This window comes from Gossypium raimondii, chromosome 3 (genome assembly GCF_025698545.1).
Source record: "Gossypium raimondii isolate GPD5lz chromosome 3, ASM2569854v1, whole genome shotgun sequence".
Taxonomy (NCBI): Eukaryota; Viridiplantae; Streptophyta; class Magnoliopsida; order Malvales; family Malvaceae; genus Gossypium; species Gossypium raimondii.
Genome location: NC_068567.1, coordinates 53762464 through 53786377, shown reverse-complemented (window position 1 = coordinate 53786377; position 23914 = coordinate 53762464). Strand labels below are relative to the sequence as shown.

General features: G+C 32.0%; 1 pseudogene; it reads right to left on the bottom strand.

Annotated features, from left to right (window-relative positions):
* Positions 1 to 22701: 22701 nt before the first annotated feature.
* LOC128039640 (NAD(P)H-quinone oxidoreductase subunit J, chloroplastic-like) lies at positions 22702 to 23641 on the bottom strand (annotated as a pseudogene).
* Between the last annotated feature and the right edge of the window lie 273 nt (positions 23642 to 23914).

Here is a 23914-nt window from a genome sequence, read left to right as displayed (position 1 = left end):
TATGCAGAACTTTGAGGTATCTTGGAGGGTCTCAAGCTCATCCAACGTGGAGGTCATGATAAGGTGATAATTCAATCGGATAGGTTGGAAGTTGTGAAAGCCTTGCAATGAAGCATTTCTAATATATCGAACTCAATCTTGGTTAGAAGGATACAACGTATTTTGCCTCAAGAAGGTTAGTGACTTTTGTGCTACATTCCTAGAGAGCATAATCAGGTTGCAAATTGCTTAGCCAAGTTGGCTCTGGACAATAAAGAAGACTTGCAAGTTTTTGACTCACCCCCAAAGGAGATTCTAGCTCTTATTGATTCTGACAAGTCAAAAGGTTTTTTTACCTTTCAAAATAAATCTATGTAATTTAGATAGGTAATTGTTCTATTACACCAAAAATATATATATTAACTTTTTTTTAAAAATTCCAAATATAAAAATATAAAAATAAAGTAAACTTATTCAATGGTTAGGGGCAATAGGCTACTTCCTGGCTTTTTTTTTAAAAAAAAAACTAACATTAATTAAGTAATTAATTACAAAAAATGATACAAGTGAAAAATGATATACGAAAATGATCTAAAATATATAGTGATCGCCAGTGCCGCCTGATACACCAACGGCACTGTCCTCCAATGATGACTCAATCATCAACTTTTTTTTAGAAAAATATATTTCTTTGGGTTCCACCACTATGTCAAGCGGCACCAATATGTGTTTTTTTAAATATCCGTTAAAAATACGGGTATTCAGGGAGGAGAAAATAAGGGAAAAAAATTTTAATGGGTATTACCAATCTGTCAAGCGGCACCGAGAAAATTTTTTTTAAAATCTTTTTGGGTGTCGCCGATATGTGAGGTGGCACCGGTAAATATTTTAAAAAAAAATTGTCATCCATTCTCTAAAATGAAGACTTGGATCTAATGCAGCAGCGAAGTTGATGAGGAAGCATTAGGGAAGATGATCATGGGAATCAAAGGATGGAAAGCAACTCAATAGCTTATCTCTTTAATGATTTTAGTTCTCAAACACATTGTATCAAACTTATTAGCATCATTATAGATTACAATTTCCAAGAACGTCAACAAACATATAAACAAAAATCTCTAGAGCTACAGTACCTGCTAAACCACCAAGAGAAGGAAAAAAACAGGTATTTTCTGTTAGAGTATGCCCAAAGACTAATATGAGATTATTATAATCATGTACTCATTTTACCTTGTTTGTTAATATACAATATTGTCATTATTATTTCTGTTTCTTTTTTTTTTGCATGTAAATAAACAGATTAATAATAAAATTCTGAGAATGATATGATTATTCTTCAAAGGTCCTTAGTCAAATACTATTATGGGCTTGGACAATAATAATGCATTGAGACTAATTTGTAGTTGATTGGCAACAAAGTGTTATCATTGGCAGGAGAAAAACATACTGGATTGATCAAGATAAGATTTGTCCCTCCTACATAATGGAAGCAATATCTGAGGCCACTTGATGGAGTAAGACTAGAAATTCATTGCCATGTTCAAATAAGTTGATATGAGATATCAACACTTATTTGTTTATTGTAGTCTACTCAGAATATCAAAAAATATGATATTGGACTATACAAGTGTGACTGTTCCACGACTTATGCCCAATCTAGATATAAAAGATAAAATGATATAATACATAAAAATTTATCATAGAAATGTTATGTCGATTCATGACTTGGGTAAAAATGATGCATTACTATATGTCACTCATTGCTTGTAACATTAGAAATGTTCTAATATTACTACTAACATTACAATAGCCTACAAGGTTACACCCCATGGTTGAAGCGAAAAAAATCCAAATATCTTCCAATTGGTGTTATGTTTAGCTGTCACGTGATTTAAATAATTAATTTAATTTGACAGTTAAATATTAAACGCATTATCTGTACAAACTTGTTGTACACAAATGGAGAAAAAAGTTAAAATTAATATATGAATTTGATCCATATAAAAGTTTAATATTAACTTAATATAATTTACCAAAATTATTAAAATAAATATTATAATAATAATTTCGGTCAAATATTAAAACATGGAAGCTAATATCATTTTGGAAATGATATAATGTTTTAATAATTTTCCATATGTTTCTCTAAAGGGGTAATTTTGTTTTTAATAAGTGGCATTGAATAAAAGGAAATATGATCTCGAATGGGTGTTAAGGTTTTTATAACAGAATTGAGTATAGGGTCTAGCAGCCGTTTTTACTCTCTTTGAAAAAGTTCAAAGAAAATTTCTTTTACTGGTCATTCTTTGACTCGTTCCTTGTACATGAATCCATGGTTAATGATTGCCAGAATAATTTTTTCGCTGCATCATGCGGTGCACCGGCAATCCAGTATTTTCGTCGTCGAGTGAAGAAGCATAAGGAAAAAGAAGAACAAACGCCATCACCATTACTAAAATCTCATAATAAAGCTCCTCCCTTTTTCTTCTTCATCTTTTCCAACAACATCCCTTCCTCCATTTCTCAAAATCCACTAGAAGAAGTACAGGCTTTTACTAGTGTGACCATGAAAGGCACAATAAACTATAAAGGACCAATTTAATTTAAAAGGAAAAAAAAAGTGATTGTTATAAGAAAAAAAAAAAGCTTATAGAAGGTCTAAAAAAATTGTCACAAAAATAAATAAAAATGTTACTTGAATTGACTAATGTATAGAATTCTACAAAAATAAATATATTTCAAAAAAAATTTTAGCTGTAACTAAGGCACTGCTTGTAACACCGGATCGCTGAACCCGAGTACAAAGTGTCACAATTTAAAACCAACTGGACTAACAAACTGTTTGAAAATCAAATACCTTAGTTCAGCGGATATTCTGCATACTGGAACGATATGTCTAAAATATCGAACAATAAATGATACTTTTTAAAACACATTAAAAATAGTAGTACTCCACTTATAAACGGGTTATAGTTAAACATCATGTGGCAGAAGCCTCATGATTAGTGTTTGGTTATACAAAACATTAAATGAGTTGATACTCAAGTAAAAGTTTAAAAATTTATTATTAGCGGACTATCATCATTTGAAATAGTTTGGTATGTAGCCTAACAAGACTGCTCATAAGAATTTGGAAATACAATTCAACAGGTCTTCAAATATAAACTGGCAAACATTAACAATCATCCTATTCCCCAACGATTCAATGCTACAAACAAAACAAGAGATGACTCACAAATAAGCTGCAAATTTGACTGAATCCCTTCAACAACATGTCCAACCTAAAAGCTCGAAAATGATAAGAAGAAAACCAAGTTCATAAGAACTTAATGAGTTCTACGATAGCATATTCTCAAAATAGAAATCAACTAACACAAGAGGCTAAGACATAAACTGACCATATGAGACGCCACTTCTGGCGAATTAAATTTCTTTTTTATTTTCCTGCAAATAGACCCCGCCCATTGGTGAACATTATCCCTTATTAAGGACCCGTATAAGACGAACAAGAGTCATGGCTGCTCTATTTGTATGCCACATTATGGACTATCCCTTTATGATTATTTCACATACTCTTTACACTTAGATGCAATGTCCACACATTGTTTAACACAATATACACTTTTTATCAGTACACTCCCTTCCTTGTGCTAGCTTTTGATCCTAGTTCCGAAGAACCAATAATCCTATATTTTCACACCGCTACGTAGAGCCAGTATACCAGTCATAACCTCTATACCTCCATCATCCCTCCTTGCATTTGTTGGATCTGGTACCCTGAGTGTATTATTTTTGTCTAAGTACCTTGATAATTTTTTCGAACAGATTGGTTAATAAAATTATTCATGAATTACATTAATACTTTGTATATTGTCCTCACATGATTTTTGAATGCAAAGCAAAATGGAAGCAAATTATTTATGAATTACGTAAACGGGGCAAGAAACCAGTCAGCTCTGAGAGGGAGCTTACTTCGCCTGTTCTCCCCTCTCATCCCGAGACTTAGGCAGAGTCCGCCACTCCAGTGGACTTGGCTCCTCTCGCCTAAAGCCCACCCGATGAGCCTACTCCCACACTATTTTTTCTACACTGCCATATCTTCTTTTTGGATCAAGGTAACGTCACTCTTCTTTTGGTGGGGCATCATGTTCATTCCTACTGAAGGACCACTTTTCTAGATAATTAATAGAAGAAATTTAATGGTGGTAACAACTGAACCTAAATTTTTAAATCTAAAAAATAGAGGAGCATATTCTTAAAAATAAAAGTAGGGGACTAAATTCCAAATGTACGAAGAATATTGAGATTTAGAGCATTTTAACATTTAAAATCTTTTACTCTATAATTTGACACACAAAAAAATCTACCCAACGCGAAGCGTGGGTCGAGAGCCATACTAGTTAGAGTTAAAGATAAGGTTTTCAGAACCATACAAGTGGTCAAACTAATTAGACCACTGTTTTTCAATACGACAAGTTCAACCGGTCTAACTAATTTATCTGGTTCAATTGAATAAATTATTAAAAAAATCATAAAAATTTTAAAAAATAAAAATAAAGAAAATTGGTTCAACCATCGGTTCAATCAATTCGTACCGATTCGTGAATTAGTCAATGTAATCCTTCTATTTCGAATTGATACCCTAACTGATTCTCTATTTATTAATCGATCTGATCAACCAATCCAATCCAATTCTAAAAATCGTGAGTTTAAAGCCTCTGACACTTCAAAATTTCAAGAGCAAAATACTCTTCAATTAAAACATAACTTCGTATGGACGTGTTTGGCACCTCCAAGGAAACGTTTTAATCTCACGAAAGCCTAAAATCTTGATTGGAATTAACTACTTTGGAATCCAAATGATCTTATAATTGATTTAAATCTCAATGTTACAATATACAATTTTACTGATACAATAACTAATTTTACCGTAATATTACTTTTAATTTTACTATTTATGTAAACGAGGATAAATTTTAAGTTAAAATAGGTCATAAGTTTATATACTCTTCGACAATTTAGAATTTAATCATTGTACTTTTATTTTCAAGAATTTAGTCTTTTACTTTTTAAATTTTCAAAATTCAGGTTTAACGATTAATATTGTTAACTGTTTTTGCTAAATTCAAGGTTATTACAAATGTTATTTTTTAGTTACATGATTACCAAATGATTTTTTTTAAAATTTCAAAATGCTACCCTAACAAACTTAATAATGTTAACAGTTGAATATGAATTATGATATCTAGAAAGTAAAGAAACTAAATCAATAAAAATCAAAATACAATGATTAACTTCCAAATTTTTGAATTATTTTAAATTTTGTATTTTTTAATAAAATGAAAAATTTTAACCTAAATCCTAACATCTTTGTTTCATCCATCTTTTAAGCCGTTGTCTAGTTTCAAAGTGAAAGTCAACACCCTACTTAAAAACGTAACTAACCGACACACCCCAATCTATCTGCTGTGATTGAATCTTATTTCAACCCACTACTTAGATTTCTAAATCATATTTTGATAAAATCCGCCTAAATTCTCTAATGGAGGTTTTTTTTTCATCTTTAATACTTTTTAGATATTTAAAATTTAATACTTTTAATATTCAGAATTTATCCAATTAATAAAAGAAATTCCATTAAATCGATTTATGTAGTATTTTAAAATAAAATTCGATCTCATGACGAATTTAAACCCATGTGAAAATAATATATATATATATATATATATATATATATATATACTTTACTCTACCTTTAAAAATGTTGAAAAACTTACTATCCCAAAGTTAAAATTAATATTGGATGCTTGAGATATTAAGGATATGTTTGATAAATCATTTAACTTTTTATCTTGTTTGAGAATCATTTTTTCTTGTTGTTTGATAAACTGAAAAATTAAGTGTTGAAAGTTTAAAGTACTGAATTTAATGTATAAAACTGTTTGATATATTACTTAAAATAAATTACTGAATATAATTAGATTGTTTGATAAATATAGATTTTAAAATAATAAAAGATCAATTCTTCATTTTATCCTTAATTTTTAAGCATTTTACCTTATTCTAACAAAAAAATTGAACGAAAAGTTTTTATAGGATAATATAATATTAAAATAAAAATTAAATTAATTAAAATATTCTCCATTAAATGACAAATATCTCTTACCTATCTCTTATTTTTCTGACTTTTTATAGAAAAATTATAACAAATTATTTTATTTTAGGTGATCAAATATGTGTAAAAATTAAATCATTGAAAATATTAATTTTCAATTGATTTAATTTTTCCAACTATCTATCAAACAAGCCCTTAATATAAAATTTAAAATTTTCAACAAAAAGTGTTGAATATGATAAGTAAGTAGATAGCTACTTATTGAAGAAAATATTAAGTTAGATTTTATTTTTCAAAATTGTATTTCCTCATTTTATTAAAAATTAAATATGCAAATTTAATCTTTAACTTTTATCCAAAACTATTCAAAATAAAATAAATAATATCATATTAATAATAAGATTAAAATTATAAAATAATTAATTTTCAAAAATCAAGATTTATTTTTATCAAACAAAATAATTATATTTAGTGCTTAATTTTTACTAATATATCAAACAGTTTTATAATATAAATTCAGTACTTATGAAATTCAAGATTTGATTTTTCAGTTTATTAAACACGTCTTAAATTTCTAATATTAGAAATGGAAGAAATAAATTTCAAATGTCTGGAAAATACAAGAATTAAGTACATATATGTAATTAGGGATAAAGGTGGAGGTTTTAACCTAATCTCCTATGCTACTCAACACAATGAAGTTACCACTAAATCAAGATTGGCCTAATCAAAGGAGCTAATAAGCAAATAACATGGGATTGTAGTAGTAACTGCCAAGAAATTATGAATCGATGATGAACAGATTGGGTCTTACATTCTACCACAATTAAGCGAAGGGAAACGTTAAATAAAAGGAGTTAAATATGGATGGGCAGTGCATGGGGCCGAATGGCCAACTGTCCATCTCAAATGACTGAGTACATTGTTGTTTGACCAAGAGGCAAACTCATCAATCAAGCTTGTCCTTGGATTTGCCCTTCCACATGCCAAGTCCAAAATTTCGACCAAAACCATCGAATTTTCTTCATTGCTCACTTATTGCATGTCCTCCATGTGTATTTTCCTGATTAGGAGACAATTTCACATGTACCTTCATTGTTGTGGATGATGAAACCCAACAAAGATATAAAGAGGTTATCAGGGGGACAACCCACAAAAACATTCTCTCATTGGCCACCACCACGCCAAGTGGCACTCCCTCTTTGGTCCACTTTTTTTGGGTTTATTATTTATTGTGGCAGGCGATTTGGCAACTGTGTTAGAAAATGATCAGCAAATTTATGGAACTTCACACTCATTTTATCAGCCAAATAAAGCCAGCTGTTGCATCATTGAATATAGATATATAGAAATTGAGCTTGCAAATTATTGTCTCTTAAATTATTAGTTCCAACTTGAAACTCCAATACATTGATATGAGAAAGCTAACGCAAAGCAGTGTGGAATCTGTGTATTGAATTGCAATATTGGAAAGTTATAGCTGGTCTGGTCTAAAAACGACAGAATATCATTGAGTTTAGTAGGGAGTGCGTAGTTATTATCATTGTCCCCCCGACATCTACAAGTAAGCCAGTGTTTCCCAGCGTAACCCTAAACCCAAGTATATGAAGGTTATTGAGCAGGCATTGTAATTGAGATGATTGGTGAACGTGATGAACATGTCGTAGAGCTGGGAGAGTCGCAGAAAATTGATGGGTGGGTCCATGAGTATTAACGTACGGGGCGGCTAAGTCACGACGCTCAGCCTTGGGTTTCATGCTAGTAGTTAGCCTTATGCCTATCATAAAACCCTAAACAATAATTTCCCACATGGAATCTGCAAAACATTAATCATACACAGGGTTTTTGGCTTCATCTCTGGGTGAAGTTAGCTTTATGTATTTTTCAGTCATTTTATTGCACAATGACTTTAAACAAATAAAGGGCTGGATTGTAGTGAAAGAAAAGAGTGGATGGATGCTAAGTGGAGAATAAGATGGCTTAATTTCTATTTTATTATATAAAAAGGGGGTGGGTGATTTCATTAGGTAAGGCAAGGAACTCCCCAACTAATGCAGATTTGATGATTGAGACGCTTTATCCCTCTTTTTGGTTCCGCCATTTTTTATTATTTTGATTGATTTCCAGAACCTTTGCAGTCCTACATTATAAGCAATAGACTGTAGCTTGAGGGTTGTAAATGCTTAGATTCCATCTAATATCAAAAGTAACTATTTGAATATCTCAAATAACATTACTATAATGGAAGAGGCAATGATTGAAGAAGTGGTATAAAATTATTTTAATAATACACATATTGAGATCAAGAATCAAACATGGTGGTGGTGGTTGTTGGTCTTATATGATCTGACTGGGTCAGCTCTGACATGAGGGATGAACAACTTTTACATCTGCACTGCACTGTTTCATAATCAGATGGTATCTAATATAACCATCATTTTATCAAAATATTGACGTTTCTTAATTCCTGATGTGTTGTTTATTCATTTAGACTTTTTCGCAATACAAAAATAAAAAATAAATATCTAAATAGTACGTCAATATTATTATTTATTAAAATTATATGTTTGCAATAGCATAGGGTGGAGGAAAGAAATAGGCGACACTATTTTTTTATTTAATCATTAAATAATTATTATCAAATTATGTGTTTAAAAAATTTATATTTTATGGGTAGAGGGAGTGAGAGAGGCAACACCTGTATTTTCTACCAATACATGGGTAATATCAGGTAAAAATATAGGTTTAATAGGGATTTAATGCGTGGAGGGTGAGAGAGATGTGGCACCCAACTGGACCCCTATTTAAGTCGTGTTTTTCTAACTTTTTTGAAAGATAAGAAGAGAAGAGAAAAAAAATTTTGGTTGTAAAAGAAGAGAAAACATTGAAGAATTCGTAAGATTATTATATATGAATTTTATTTTTTAATATATATTTTTGAAATAAAATATTTGTAAATTTAATTATTTTTACAGATTTAGTATTGAATATGAATAATTATTTTCTTGTATGTGTTTATTTCGATGAAGTAATTTTGACAACAACAGTTGGATGTAGATTTAAATGTCGCCAACATATAGTAATGAGATTTAACATAAATATTTTGATTGAAGATATGAAAGAAAGAATTAACGCAAAAAATGTTGGACGTTGTGGGAGGAGAATCTCGAGACTATTCTACAAATTTCCAAATTCGACAGATCCCATCAAATTCACCGAGATAAAACTTGTGGACGATAAAGACGTGAAGACAATGGTCACACTTTATTGCCAAAATCAGAGTCGCCAAACTGATTCGATTCAATTGTTTGCTGAGTTAGCTGATGTGAAGCCAACTAAGATTTCACTTCATTAGGTGAAAAACATGGAGTTCAAGATTTGTGTACGATGGTTCCGAGAGCATACGTTGATAGGCTATCAACTATACACGGTATCAACATCGATCTTAATGCTCCACCTAAGTCTGAAAACCTTAACTCAGGTCCCCGTTTACAAATACAATTTGTGATGATTGAGACCAATGCGAATGGTGATGATGGATATGATAATAATGGTTCTTCTAATTACGAGGTTGAAGGTTATACTGATCTCGGTCAAGACAAGGTCCCAGATGATATCAATGACGAAAGCACGAGTGATGATGGAAATGTTAATGCCTTTTTAGTCGAGAACCTGAATCGAGGCATTGTGATACGCAATGATCTTGGGGCACACATGATGATTATAGATCCCAATGCGGCGCATGCATCTAAGTTCCTAGAGTACCCCCAATATACTACTTGTTCACCGGTTGGTCACAGATCCCGAATGTAAGGAGTTGTTCGTGGACTAGAAATTCGCAACCAAGGAAGACTGTGTATTTTTCATTAAGCGGTATAGCATGAATGTGTCGATTGACTAAAAAAATGTCGTGTCTAAACTGACATTGTATATTGAAGAGGTCGGTAGAAGGTTACAGTTTGCAAATACGAGCCACATTTATCTAGAGGTCACAAATATGAGAGATCCAAAAATTTGTTGGGCCTTACACATGCACTTCAACACATATATGCAAGATCACCATAAATATGATGTCAAAATTATCTACAACTACTTCATGCTAATGGTGAAGGACATGCACACCATTCTTGTTTTGGTATTGATTACCAAAATGCAAGAACGATTCCAGTACCAAGTGTCATACTAGAAAGCATGACTAGCTAAACAGATGGTCATGTAACAGTTGTACGGAGATTGGGATGCATCGTACAATAAGCTACAGGAGTGGATAGCTACTATGCAGGAGTATGTGTCAAGAACTGTCATTGAGTTACAGACACGACTTTATTACGGCCCGAACGACCAACTATAACCTGGAAGAAGAATTTTCTACTAAATGTTCTAGACGTTCAATCCATGTGAGCGAGCATTTTCCCATCAAAACTTACTCTCAATAGCGTTTGCCATTATGGAAAAGGAGAACATGGAATCATGGGAATTCTTCTTGACGAACTTGCAGACATATGTTGTTAGGGACGACAATATTTGCATCATACTTAATAGAGCGAAGGGAATAATTGTCGCGATTAATCATTCCAGTGTTCTGTGGTTTCGTGAAGATGCATTTACTGCATCTGGCACATCATGTCTAACTTCTACCGAGACTACAAGAATGCAGACTGATGGAAACAAGTTGTGAAAATGGGTAAAATCTAGTTTCAACATATGTTTTAAATGTTCTTAATACTTCAACAAAATTAATTCAAGATTGTAACTTGTCTTTTCTTGATATATACATAGGGTACAAGCTAGAGCCACATCTTTTTAGGCAATGGATGTTCAGAAATGAGGATGACATGTATGGTGAAATGAATACTCCTTTTTGATCGTGGTTGGGAACCATGGAGTCGTGGTAATAGACTCAAAGTTTCAATGATAGGGCTCGATATAGTCATATAACCACCAATCTGGAAAATGAAGTTAACTCTATTTTAAGGTGAACACGACATCTTCTAATTTCATTTGTTTTCTCAGCTACGTTCTACATGCTAACAACCTTGATGCCAAGAATATGGCTGAAACAAGTCAACCAGATGGAGGCGGAACACATGTTTGTCGAAGATGTCAAGAAGACAATTGATGCGAATCGTCGGAGATCAAGGTCGATGAATGTAGAAATATATTCTCGACAGTTAAAAACTTTTCGAGCTGCGGAGTCTATCGACCAATGACTCGGTATCCCATCTAGGTCCTACGGAGTTCATATCAACAAACAGTGCGATTGCAGAAAGTTTCAGTCACTTTGTTACCCCTGTGCACACATCATTGTAGCTTGTGCTCTCGCCTCAATCAATGCTGAACAATATATCGATAAGGTAAGGGTAAGCATTCAATCGAATCGAATAAAAAATTTTCGAGTTAATCGAGTTTTTGAATCTTATTTTATCATCCTAACTCAATTTGAAATTTTCTAAAATCGAGTTGAGTGAGATGGAATTTGAATCGAATCGAATATATTTGTTCGAGTTAAACTTTAAAAATGACTTTAGTGTTGTTTATTTTATGTAATTTAAAAAAATAATTTTATTTAATGTTTTTAAACATGATCATACAACGAAAAATTGAAGTAAATAAGTGAATAAATAAAAGCAACACAACATCAACCCAAATAAACAACAAAAACAATACAACAAGATTATAATAAAACAAATATAAACAAAAGTCCAAGTAAATAGCATGAGTCGAAGTAAACAACAAGAAGATTATAATAAAAAAAAGCATAAGCAAAAGTCCAAAATATAGCAGAAACCGACACCAGTCCAAACAAAAAAAAAGAACACAACAAAAGTCCAATAAACCAGCAACAATAACACACCAAACTAATAATAATAACACATCAGTTCAAAAACCATTATAGAATAGTTTAAGTTTCTTCTTATGCTTCAAACACCGTTGATAATCTTGAAACATCTAGTAAAGGTATTGAATGAGTTAGTTAAATGATATAAAATGTTTGCAAAAATAAATTGAATAAACATTTAACTTTATAAACTAATGCTAGGTATATTACCTTCTTGATCTTTGAGTATGTTGGATAAGTCTAGCAAATTTAAAAACAAAAGTTTTAGTTAAATTATGGGAATATTAACTAATATAAATAACACAAAAGCTTATTTAATAAATTAAAATTGATTTATTACCATCTTTCATGGTTTGAAGTTTATCAACATAATCTTCAAAATTGATGGCATCATTAGATTTCTGAAGCCAATCTTGTGTGCAAACCAAAGTCTCGTCCATGAGAGGAGTTAGAGAACTTCTAAAACTATCAAGAACACATCCACCCATGCTAGATGCACTTTCTATGGCAACTACTGAGATAGGAATAGCAATAATATCTCGAGTCATTTGTGCAAGAATAGGGAATCTAGGACTGTTCATTTTCCACCACAATAATAAATCAAATGAACTTGAATTGTTTAGTTCTTCATCCTCACCCAAATATCTATCCAACTCAGATTTGTTTTTTAATCCAACTTGTTTCTTCTTCTTAAGGTATTTTTGCTTGGCCAAGCCCATTTTCATTTTTGACTGATCTATTTTCATTGAACTGCAAAGATTTGTCGAAGAACTAGATTTACCTTCAAACAATTGAATTCTCCCAGCATTAGAAGAATACTCATTGAACAAGCAATGTAATTCTTTATCAATCATTTTCAGAATGTCATTAACAACATTAGGAAAAAGCAAGTTGACCCCAAAGTCCAAAAAACTCATTTTACATCGCAGATCAAAGATGACAGCCAAGTAAACTAGCATGTTGATCTTGTTTCCTTTACCCCAATGCTTATTATATTTATCTCTCATTTTGAAAGTCATAGAAATTATGTCTAGATCTCCACAATCTTACCACCCATCAAAAAGACAATGCACATCCATCAATACTTCAAAAAGTGAATGAGAGGTAACATGTAAAGATCCAGACACCTTTAGTGTAAGATGATAAAAAGGCTCTAATAATTTTATAACTATTCGAACAATTTTCCAATCATCAAATGTAGGAACTCCATCTCCAGTAGTAAGGTCAAGAAAAAAATTATGATCATCACGTACATATTATTCAAATACACGTTCATATTTTTCTGCCACCTTTAACGTCATATATGTTGAGTTTCATTTAGTAGGCACATCTAAACACAATTGAGCCTTACTATCTATCATTTCTTCTTTTACCTGTTGGTTGAATTTTGTCAAACTCGATGGTGGTGTTCTTATATACCTCAAAGCACCTCTAACTCGATCCACAGACACAGAAGCATCCTTAATACCGTATGGCACAATGAGATTAAGAATGTGTGCAACACGTCTCATATGGATATATTTTTCATTTGCAACAGAAGCACTTCGATTATTCAATTTTTTCCCAAATATTCAATGGCAACACTAGTGGCGGATGCATTATCAACCGTAATAGTGAAAACCCTGTCGATCCCCCAATCTCGAAGATAATTTTCAAGGGCTTGACCTATGCTTTCACCTCTATGAGCAGATATTGGGAAAAAAATTATAATTTTTTTTTGCAACCTCCGCTCATCATCCACCCAATGTGCTGTTAAAACCATGTAAGATTCCTCTATAATGAAGTCCAAGTGCCTGTCATCAAACAAACTTTACTTATATCTTTTTCAAAATAATTATTTATTACACTCTTCATGGAGTTAAATAAATCAAGACAATCCATTCTAATTGTCCAACGAGATGGAAAACTAAAATATGGGCATGCTATGGAAAGAAAGTATTTGAAACACCCAAGATGATAACTTTGTTGTTTCTTGGCTAACCTTCACAGATGCTAATTTTGATTGCTTCGGGTTAGAAGTATTACCTCAAAGTCTTTTTAGGCATGTTTTCAAATGGGTTATTCTAATTCATTGTAGAACCCGAAGTTGATTCCATGGTGTAAGTAACATCACTAGCATTGCACCTTGCTCTCTTCTCCCCCTTTTTAGTCACAAATTTGGTGAAATGGTTCTAACAAGCTGCCCTTGGACTAATCTTTTTTCGAACATTTTCCTTGGTTGTTGTTTGGTAATCTCTTTTTAGGGAAGAATTTTGTGAACTTTAAGTTGAACCATCTCGCTTTGGATCACTCATCTACAAGTAAACATTTGTTGCAATCACTAACCATGACCAATATTTGATTTATCTAATGGAAGATTAAATTTATTAATGATATAAGAAAAGATTAGTTTTTCGTATATAATAAAAAATCATTTTAAAATTGAAGGGTGACCAAAGAATGATGTTGTGGTAGACAGCACTTAAAGGCCTGTGTTTATTTAAGATTAAGGTCTATATGGTGGAAATTATCATTAGTATCTAACTAAAAGCAAGCTGAAGCTTTTATTACAAAATTTTCTAGATATACCAGACCTGTCCTCATCTCCCTTTATGCAGTAAAAATCAATAAAATGACTTAAAAAAAGCTGACACTCTTTGGAGTTTATTTCTAATTGGGTTCTTAGGTTACAGTGGCAAGAAAAGTGATATCACAAACTTCAATAACAAATAGGAAAACTTCAAGAGTTGCAATCTATACACCTATGAATCCTTCCAATTCAAAGTTATATCTCCAGGCACATTAACAATCCAAAGACTACTAATATTCTCAACCTATAATCCTTGGCTCAAGCAACTGGCAAACAGAAGCAAACATGCAAAAGTGGAAATCAACTATACACCCATATATTGATGTTTTAATCCTATGCTTCTTAAGGCAAATAATCTTTTTTCACAGTTTCATTCAACATGCGTGTGATAGCTTGTAAAGCCTCCATCCTAAAACCAATAAGACAATAAAAAACAACTCAAATTAGAATATAAGGCCACAACAACACCCAAATGAAACCAGCCTGAAGACACCACTTATATATGTAAGCCAAATGCCAACTGAATCAATGGCAAAACAAGCAAACTATAACCATAAATCAACAAAGAACATACAAGGCAATGCATGTCTAGCCCCGAGGCTTTGATATTATGCTAAGCACCAAAAATCGATTGATAACTTATTGTCAAAAGATGGAAAAGCCCAAGTCAAGTTTGAGGTCACAGTATACTCTTAACTGAACTATTGATCCTACAACTGCAAATGCCTAGCATTTCATTAATTAATTTCTTTCAAACATCTTATTAAGAAGATAACTTGTAAACGTCACCTAAATTAAGACTTAAGTATAAGTATCTAAGAAAAATGTGTCTAGATGTTTAATTCACATCACTAAGAAGAAGAAGCCTGAAAGCCAGAAATGACTTCACCAGGAGATACTAGCAAACCAACCTTTACTTCAAAAAAATGGGATATCCTTATCTAAAACAAAACTCTAGCGCATCCACACTCAAACAAGTTAAGAATTCTTTCATTTTAAAGAATTAACCAGAGTAGCACAGACATTAAATTTTAAATGAATGTCACTCAAATTTTGCATAGAAGCTATTTTATTATTCTTAGAATGAAAAAATAGAGTGTTTAAAGATGAAAAATGTTTCGAAAAAATTCATCATGCATTTAAACAGTAAAAAGTAGATAGATGAAAATAGATCGAAAATATTCAACTATTCAAAAATGTTTCGAGACAAACCTTAAAGATGCAGAAAATTCGAGCTTAAAATGGAAGAGAACAGAGTGCGTCGGTCAGAAGGAACAACAACTCGATTTGGAGGTAAGGATTTTGATTTGAGGGTTTGAATGAATTGATAATAAAGAAAAAGAAGAAGGACGAAAAGTTTATTTTAGAGATTTTTGAATAAGAATGAGAAGAATGGAGTTAGGGTTTACTTTAGGGTTTTTTTAGAAGAAAATAGATTTTTGGTTTTGAAATTTGAATTGAATGGAAATTGAGAGAAAAGAAGAAAACTAAATTTAACGATAGAGTTTGTTGGAGCAAGGGTTTGATTTGGGGGAGGAATTGGGAAAATGGACTTGTGGGCAGATGGGCTTGGGGGGAAATGGGATAAAATAAAATGGTTTGGGCTTGGGAGAAATTGGGTTAAAGTAAAAGCCTAAAATTTAAAAACATATAGTTTATATTCGGTTTATTTGAATTAGTCAAGTTATTTGAATTCGAAAATTCAACTCAACTCAAACTCGAAATTCAAAAAAAATTCAAGTTGATTTGGTTAACTCGACTCAAATAATTCAAAATTTGAATTTTTTCCAAATCAAATCAAATTTTGTTCACCCCTACGATGAGTTGTACACTCTCGAGTGCACGTTACGTATTTGGAGAAATAAGTTCACTGTCCCGCGTGATCTGTCAACATGAGAAGTGCCTCCGTTGATTTTCAAGCTTATCTCAGACAAGGAGTTACGTAAAAACCTAAAAGGTCACCCACAAGTCACCAGGATAGTCATAAAATGGACATGAGAGAGAAAATCAGCGGCAAACTTTGTGGTGTGTAACTGGTCATAACCGGACTAAATGCTCGCATCAAACCTACCATATTAGACAATCGTCGTGATTGAGTGGAATATGAATTAATGTACTCCATGTTCAAGCTTGTAATAAAAATTTAATGATTATGATGGAATTTTCATATTTATATTTTGACATGTATATTGTTTTCAAATAAAATTAAGTCAAACATTTGCTATAATTAAATTAATTACAAACTTGAAAATTAAGCCAAATAGTTGTTATAATTAAATTAATACAAACTTGAAAATTTCAATTACAATGTAAATGCAGTAAATATAATGTTACACCCCCTAAAATTCATTCGATGGTGTCGTCTTAGAGGTAAACTGTTGTGGTGCCCGATGTTGACATTGAGGGTGCTCGCAGTGGTCATTGTTACTCTCACCCAGGATATCATTCACAACATCCATCAACGAACCTTATGGTGTGCTAAACATACTTGAGAAATCGTATGTCCCAAAGGTTTGCCCGGGAGGTTGAGAATTAGCGTGGTAATAGGCTAAAGGTATCAAACGTAATTGATGATCTCAGAATCAAATGATTAAACTTGGAATCGGGAATCTCTGACTGATACGCGTAGCCTAACGAGGCTGGAAAATAATTATTGACCCCAAGTCCGGATGGTAAGAACTACCCTCAAACTGTGAATCAAACCACTCGAGTTCGGGCACTGGCTTCGGTTCGGGTGCAAGAGGCTGATGTGGTAGATGATGTAAGAGGTGCCCAACTCATTGCATGTGTGGAGAGATAAGCATCATTCACCCACTAAATAAGGAAGGTTTTCTACATGCCATGTACCAGAGTTGGTACTCCTCAAAGGGCCGCAAATCGAATGCATAATCCATCTGAGGTCTCCGCCCCATTCGATCATTCTACAATACAATGTATTCTTCATGCTCTACTGCCCAATTCTTGTCATGTTTCCCCATTTTCTTAATTAAGTGTACAACCCCCAAACTTTATGGAACATTCGAAATATGTTGGACGCACCCGAACTTTCACAGTACTCGATCCCTATTATACCACTCGATTGTTGAGAAATTCAGTAGGGGTGCGTTAATGCACCACAAGTGTGAATGGATGTAAGTAGAGTGGGGAACAATAGCCACAATGTCCAGGAAGGAGTATGACATCCAGGTAAACTGCATAAGTAATAACATTGTTATAATAGCACGAGTCAAATAAAATAAATAAAGTAATTACATTTAATGAATATTAGTAAAAAATACCCCCTCCCCAGTGTATGTCTCAATCATCTGGCGATAAATCAAAAGCGTATATGACCTCTTGTTACCCAGAGAAAAACTCCATCTACGAAAAAAGTAAACTTGTTAGAACAAGTTTTCATTAAAAAAATCTTCTTATAATGGTTAAATTTTATCACCTTTTAACGAGTTGGAAAACATATGTTTGGTGAGTAATTGATGCCAAGAATGACATCCTATAAAGCGCCCAGGACTGCAACAATACCAAGCACCCGTCTATGTCCACGGCCCGGCACTTGGTCATCCGACAAAGCTCACGGTACAATGTACCTAGTACTGTTGAGCCTCAACTGTATGAACGGGCAGCGTATAAATCAGATAACGGGGACAAGTATATCAAGTGGACCTTGTTGTTATTTGCATCTAGCATGAGTACGCCCCCTATCTTATGCATTATATATGCTCGAACGGTGCACATCACCTCTCGCTCAATGGCAGTACTTGGTAAATATTCGAAAGTCGTGTTCAACCATGAAAATCTCAAAGTCGTTAATTTATCGTCACCATCACCAGGCGAGCATCCTAATAAGTCATAGCAAAGGGTCTCCGGATCGGATAATGTACTAAAACCGGTGACCACTATGTTGTCGATTGGGAACTCGAGTTGCAGTGCTATATCTTCTAGAGTAATGGTGCACTCCCCACATGACAAATGAAATGTGTAAGTCTCCAGGTGCCACCGCTCGACCAAATCAGTGATTAAGTCGCACTTCAAATCAGACATGTGGATCAATGTCGCCGATCCAAATCTGGATGCCTTCAAGTATCACATAAGATGTTCATATGATAGATAGCCTATACCGTTGACACGGCCCCTCAGTACGCGGTACGAACCCTGACCAAATATTCAACCATAATGGTTAATATATACCATTTAAATAAAAAATTACGTAGAAGTTTATAAGGTGACCCCTTAATAAGAAATAACAATTTTATTATTAACACATTAATTGTATTTAATGCGTGATCCGATGTCTACAATTTCAAGTAAAAAATTTAATCATCGCCTGAACAAATATCGAAAATGAATATTACACCATTTGTTATTTTGATGATTTAATAATATTTTTACCCATATAAGTAAATCAATAAATATGTAATTTGGGGTACACTAATATAAGTTGATCATTTATTTTTTCAAAACCATCTCATTTATTTTTTTCAAACCATTTTTATCTCAATAACAATTTTTTATTACGTAACATATATTAAACATTTCTAAATTGTAAAATTTTTAAAGATAATCCAGTTCAATTAATTAGTATTCAATCAATTTAACGTAATATGTATAAATTAATTTTCTTGCCACAATAAATTTATGGCATATTTAGGTTTTTACCACAATAATCCAAAAAATAATTAAATACCAAAATGGGTCATCGCACAAATTTGAAGCAAATAACACATTTCGGTATTTATTTGTAGCAAATGTACCATTTTGATAAATAATCTATTTAGCATACTATTTGAATATTTTGGGATAAAAACCAACAAAAAATACATCATATTTACAAAATTATACAACATCACGTTTTTAAACTTAATAATCTTCTTTATACTAGTTAAATAAATAACAAAAAAAACTCTCAAAATTTTCAACAGACCATCTATTAAGTACATAAAAACAAAAATAATAATGTTAAAACAAAAACAAGAACTATCAAAAAATAAATAAACTCAATGGATCATATGTTATTTGCATCTACTAAAAACATAAAACTAACAAATATTAGAAAAACAGAAATATACTTGCTTAGTTTCTTTCTTTCTTCCCTGTATAAAATAAATAAATAAATAATCAAAACCTCAATAAAAATCAATACAAAAAACCATTTCTAAAATCCATAACCTTAATCCCCTTCTCCTTTCTTTCTTCCCGTTCTACAAACAAAATAAAAATTTGTTCCCCCAACCCCACACCACACATACATATATATGTTGAAACAAATGACTTTTTTTCCCCAAAAACCATCTCTTTACTTTTTTTTCCCTTTCCCAACTCCTGACCTGTCATTTCTCCCTTTCGCGATCCTCATTCTCCCTTTTCCCAAGCTGTGACTAGTGATCAGCCTTGTCGTCGCAAGCGGCTAGGATAGTGGTACCACCTATCTCTCCCCTTCCACTGGTGCTCTCTATCTCTCTCCCTCCACTCACCTGCCACATTATAACTCCCCATAAAATTTATGCGGTGTCGTCTATCTCTCCCCCTCCACCCCACCTCACCGTTTAGCATCTTTTATTATTGGGTTTTAATTAAAACCGGATACTAGTGGTGTCGCCTATCTCTCTCCCTCCACTCTTGGCACTGTTGCAAACATATCACGTTGATAAATAATGGTATTGATATACCATTTAAGTTTTTTTTTTTTTGTATTATGTAGGTAAAAAAAGCCTTTCATTTCCGATGCTTTTCTACAGCTAATAGATTCAAACTCAATCTAATTTAGTTTCTATTTTAATTATATCTTTAATTTATCCAGTTAAATTAATCAAACTTTTTATTATTAAAATCATTAATTTAACCATTAAAAGATTGTAAAATTTTATGTGATATAATATAAAATAAGAATTAAAAAAATTGTCGCATAACTTTTAAAATTAAAAACTAAAATAAAGTAAAACTAAAAAGAGAGAGTAAATGACAGTTTACGTAAAAGTTTCAAAATCTCAAAACTAAAATTTTGTTCTACATTCATTTTCATGATATTCGTTTTCTTTAAAATTTTAGTTTTAAATTATATCACATAAGATCTAACATCTCATTTAATAATTAATTACTAATTTTAATAACAAAACAACCATATTAATAATTTGAAATTTTGAAAATGTGAAGTTTGAAGACTGAACTAAAATATATTAGTTAATACAATTAACTCTAAATAATATTTCAGTTCCATTTCTTTTAAATTATGATTAATGTAAAACAAAACTTCACCAATTCAAGTACGTTCATTTTATTTATTTTTGTAATTTAAAAGTGAAATATTTATAAGATAAAATAGGTGAAATATTTATCTTTATATTAGTAAATATTAAAATTGAGAAACTCAATTCTAGTATAGTTCATTTGTGCTTTTTATTGCATTGATTATTTATTTGTGTCAAATTATAGAGTAAAAATTTGAATTAAAATGTACTTTAAGCAAGATTTTCAAAGTCGAAGGGAGAAAAGGGGGGGAAGGAGGGAGAAAGGGGGAAAGAGGGGCATCCTTATGAGATCCTAATCTCAAGACACAAAAGGGGATATGGCGAAATTAGTAGATGCTACGGACTTAATTGGATTGAGCCTTAGTATGGAAACCTACTAAGTGATAACTTTCAAATTCAGAGAAACCCTGGAATGAAAAATGGGGGCAATCTTGAGCCAAATCCTATTATTTTATTATTTTACGAAAATAAACATGAGCAAAGGTTTAGCAAGCGAGAATAATAAAAAAATGAAAAGATAGGTGCAGAGACTCAATGGAAGCTATTCTAACAAATGGGGTTGACTGTTGGTAAAGGAATCCTTATGTCGAATATCAAAACTCTAGAAAAGATGCAAGATATACCTATTTTTTTATAGGTACACTAATGAAAAACTATCTCAAAAAAGACGAACCGAACCAGTATTTTTTTATTTCTATTATATTATATGCAAAAGCAATTTATATTTATATGAAAATATGAAAAATAAAAAGAATTGTTGTGAATCCAAGTTGAAGAAAGAATCGAATAGAATAGTCATTAATCAAATCATTCACTCCATAGTCTGATAAATCTTTTGAAAAACTGATTAATCGAACGAGAATAAAGATAGAGTCTCATTCTACATGTTAATATCAATACCGACAACAATGAAATTTATAGTAAAAGGAAAATCTGTCGAATTTAAAAATCGTGAGGGTTCAAGTCCCTCTATCCCCAACCCCAAAAAGCTCGTTTGCTGTCTATTTATTTTATCCTACCTTTTTTGTTAGTGGTTCAAAGTTCCTTACGTTTCTCATTCATCCTATTCTTTGTCGTTTTACAAGCGTATCCTAGCATAGCAAAATTTTGTTCTCTTATGACAAGTCTTGTGATATAGTGTGATATATTGTGATATATATATATATATGATATGCGTAGAAATCTCTTGAGCAAGGAATACCTATTTGAATGATTCATAATACATATGATTACTCAAATGGAAATTTACAAAGTCTTCCTTTTGAAGATCTAAGAAATTTCAGTTCAAGACTTTTAATTTAATACTTTTTTTTCATTTTTAATTGACATAGACCCAAGTCATCTAGTATTATGAGGATAATGCGTCGGTAATGGTCAGGATAGCTCAATTGGTAGAGCAGAAGACTGAAAGTCCTCATGTCACCAGTTCAAATCTGGTTCCTGGCATATGATTAATTTGTATGAGTATCGACTCTACAAATTAATTGATATGGATCGACATAATACATACTTATCTTGCTAGGTATCTGAAATTAAACCCTCTCTTTATTTATTTTATTTTGTATTTTTTTCTCTTTTTAAAATGAGCAAAGAGTCTATTCTAATGTGTCTATTATAATGTAGTAAAAGACAAAATTTGCTTATCTTTCCTCTTCTTTTTTATTTGTTCACACTGCACTTCTCACATTCAAAAAGAATGTTAATACTTCATACATATTTAATTAAAAGTTTAAAATAGTTGGTTGAAAGGCCCAACAAAAAGACGGGTCTAGAGGAGTTCAAGGATAGAAATAACCAAGACTCATCTCAGCTACAGTATATATAGAAGCCGATCCCATTTCATTTATTTCTTTGTATTCTTTTTCATATTCCATTTCTTCATTCCCTTCTATGCGACTCTCTAGAGTTCTTCTAAGTGATGTGCGCGATACAAAGTTCACGGTACAAAACCCTTGTTGTTCATCCTATTGTCTCGGCTCATTCGAAATAAAATAAATAAAAAAGTCTCTTTAAAAATCGATAATCTCAATGATGTATTGTCTTTTATTTCTTTTTATTTATTAGTCTATCCATAAGAATACGAATGAAACCTCAATTACTCTGTTTGAGCTAGAAGAGAATGTACAAATATTCCTTGAATATTCGAAGTTGTAATTGGTTTCTTATTATTCAATGAGCGTCTTGTATTTCATAAAAATTGGGGGCAATGTAATCCTTACGTAAAGGCCACCATATCCAACTTTCGGAAATTAAGATATGATTCAGTCGTGGATGATTTTCATAAGAGATTCCCAACATGTCATAAGATTCTCGTTCTAGAAAATCCAAACTTTTCCAAACCCAAAAAACAAACGAAATTCTAGGGTTACTCATTGGAGAAAATACTTTTATACATACCTCTTCCGGTTGATCTACACCATACTCTATTCTTGTAAGATGATACACACTGGCTAACAGTCCGCCTGGTGCTACATCATAGTCACATTGGGAACATAAATAATTGTAACCATATGCATATAAAATAATAGCAGTGGAATGCTAATCCTCAAACTTTATTTGTAAAGTCTCTATTCCTTGGTAATCGAAGCCCAAAGATCTATGAACTAGTTCATGTTTGACTAGCCAAATAGACAAATGACCCTGCATCTTTTTATCTCTCCCGCACTTTTCTTTTTTATTTGTCATTTTTATAAGATAAGAATTTCGCATTTATGATGAAATCAAATTTATGAAGATTAATTCGTTGTCTGTTTCTGTAAAAAAAATCCTACCTAATTCACTAATTCGTGGGAAGATAGTGAACCCTTGTAGTTGAAAAATGTTTCAGGAGGAATCTTTGAAGTAGATGGTGGTTGATAGAGCAACCCTTGATTATAATTTCCAGTACGAGTACTGCGTACAAGACATTGGTCGAACTTATCAAGTCATTGGTTCATTGGAAACACGAAAATTTACACATTTTTACATACCCTTTTTAACTTAAAACATACAGTTTCGATAAAATTCTTGTCGAAAAAATAATTAATTTTTACAAAATAATTAAAGTGCACTTAAAATATGAACATGTTGAATTTTAGTTAATTTTTTAATCAATTTTGATGAATTTTGGTTATCTTCGACAGATTTGCACAAAGGGAGAAAAATGGCTCGGCAGACACTGCTAGAAGCAC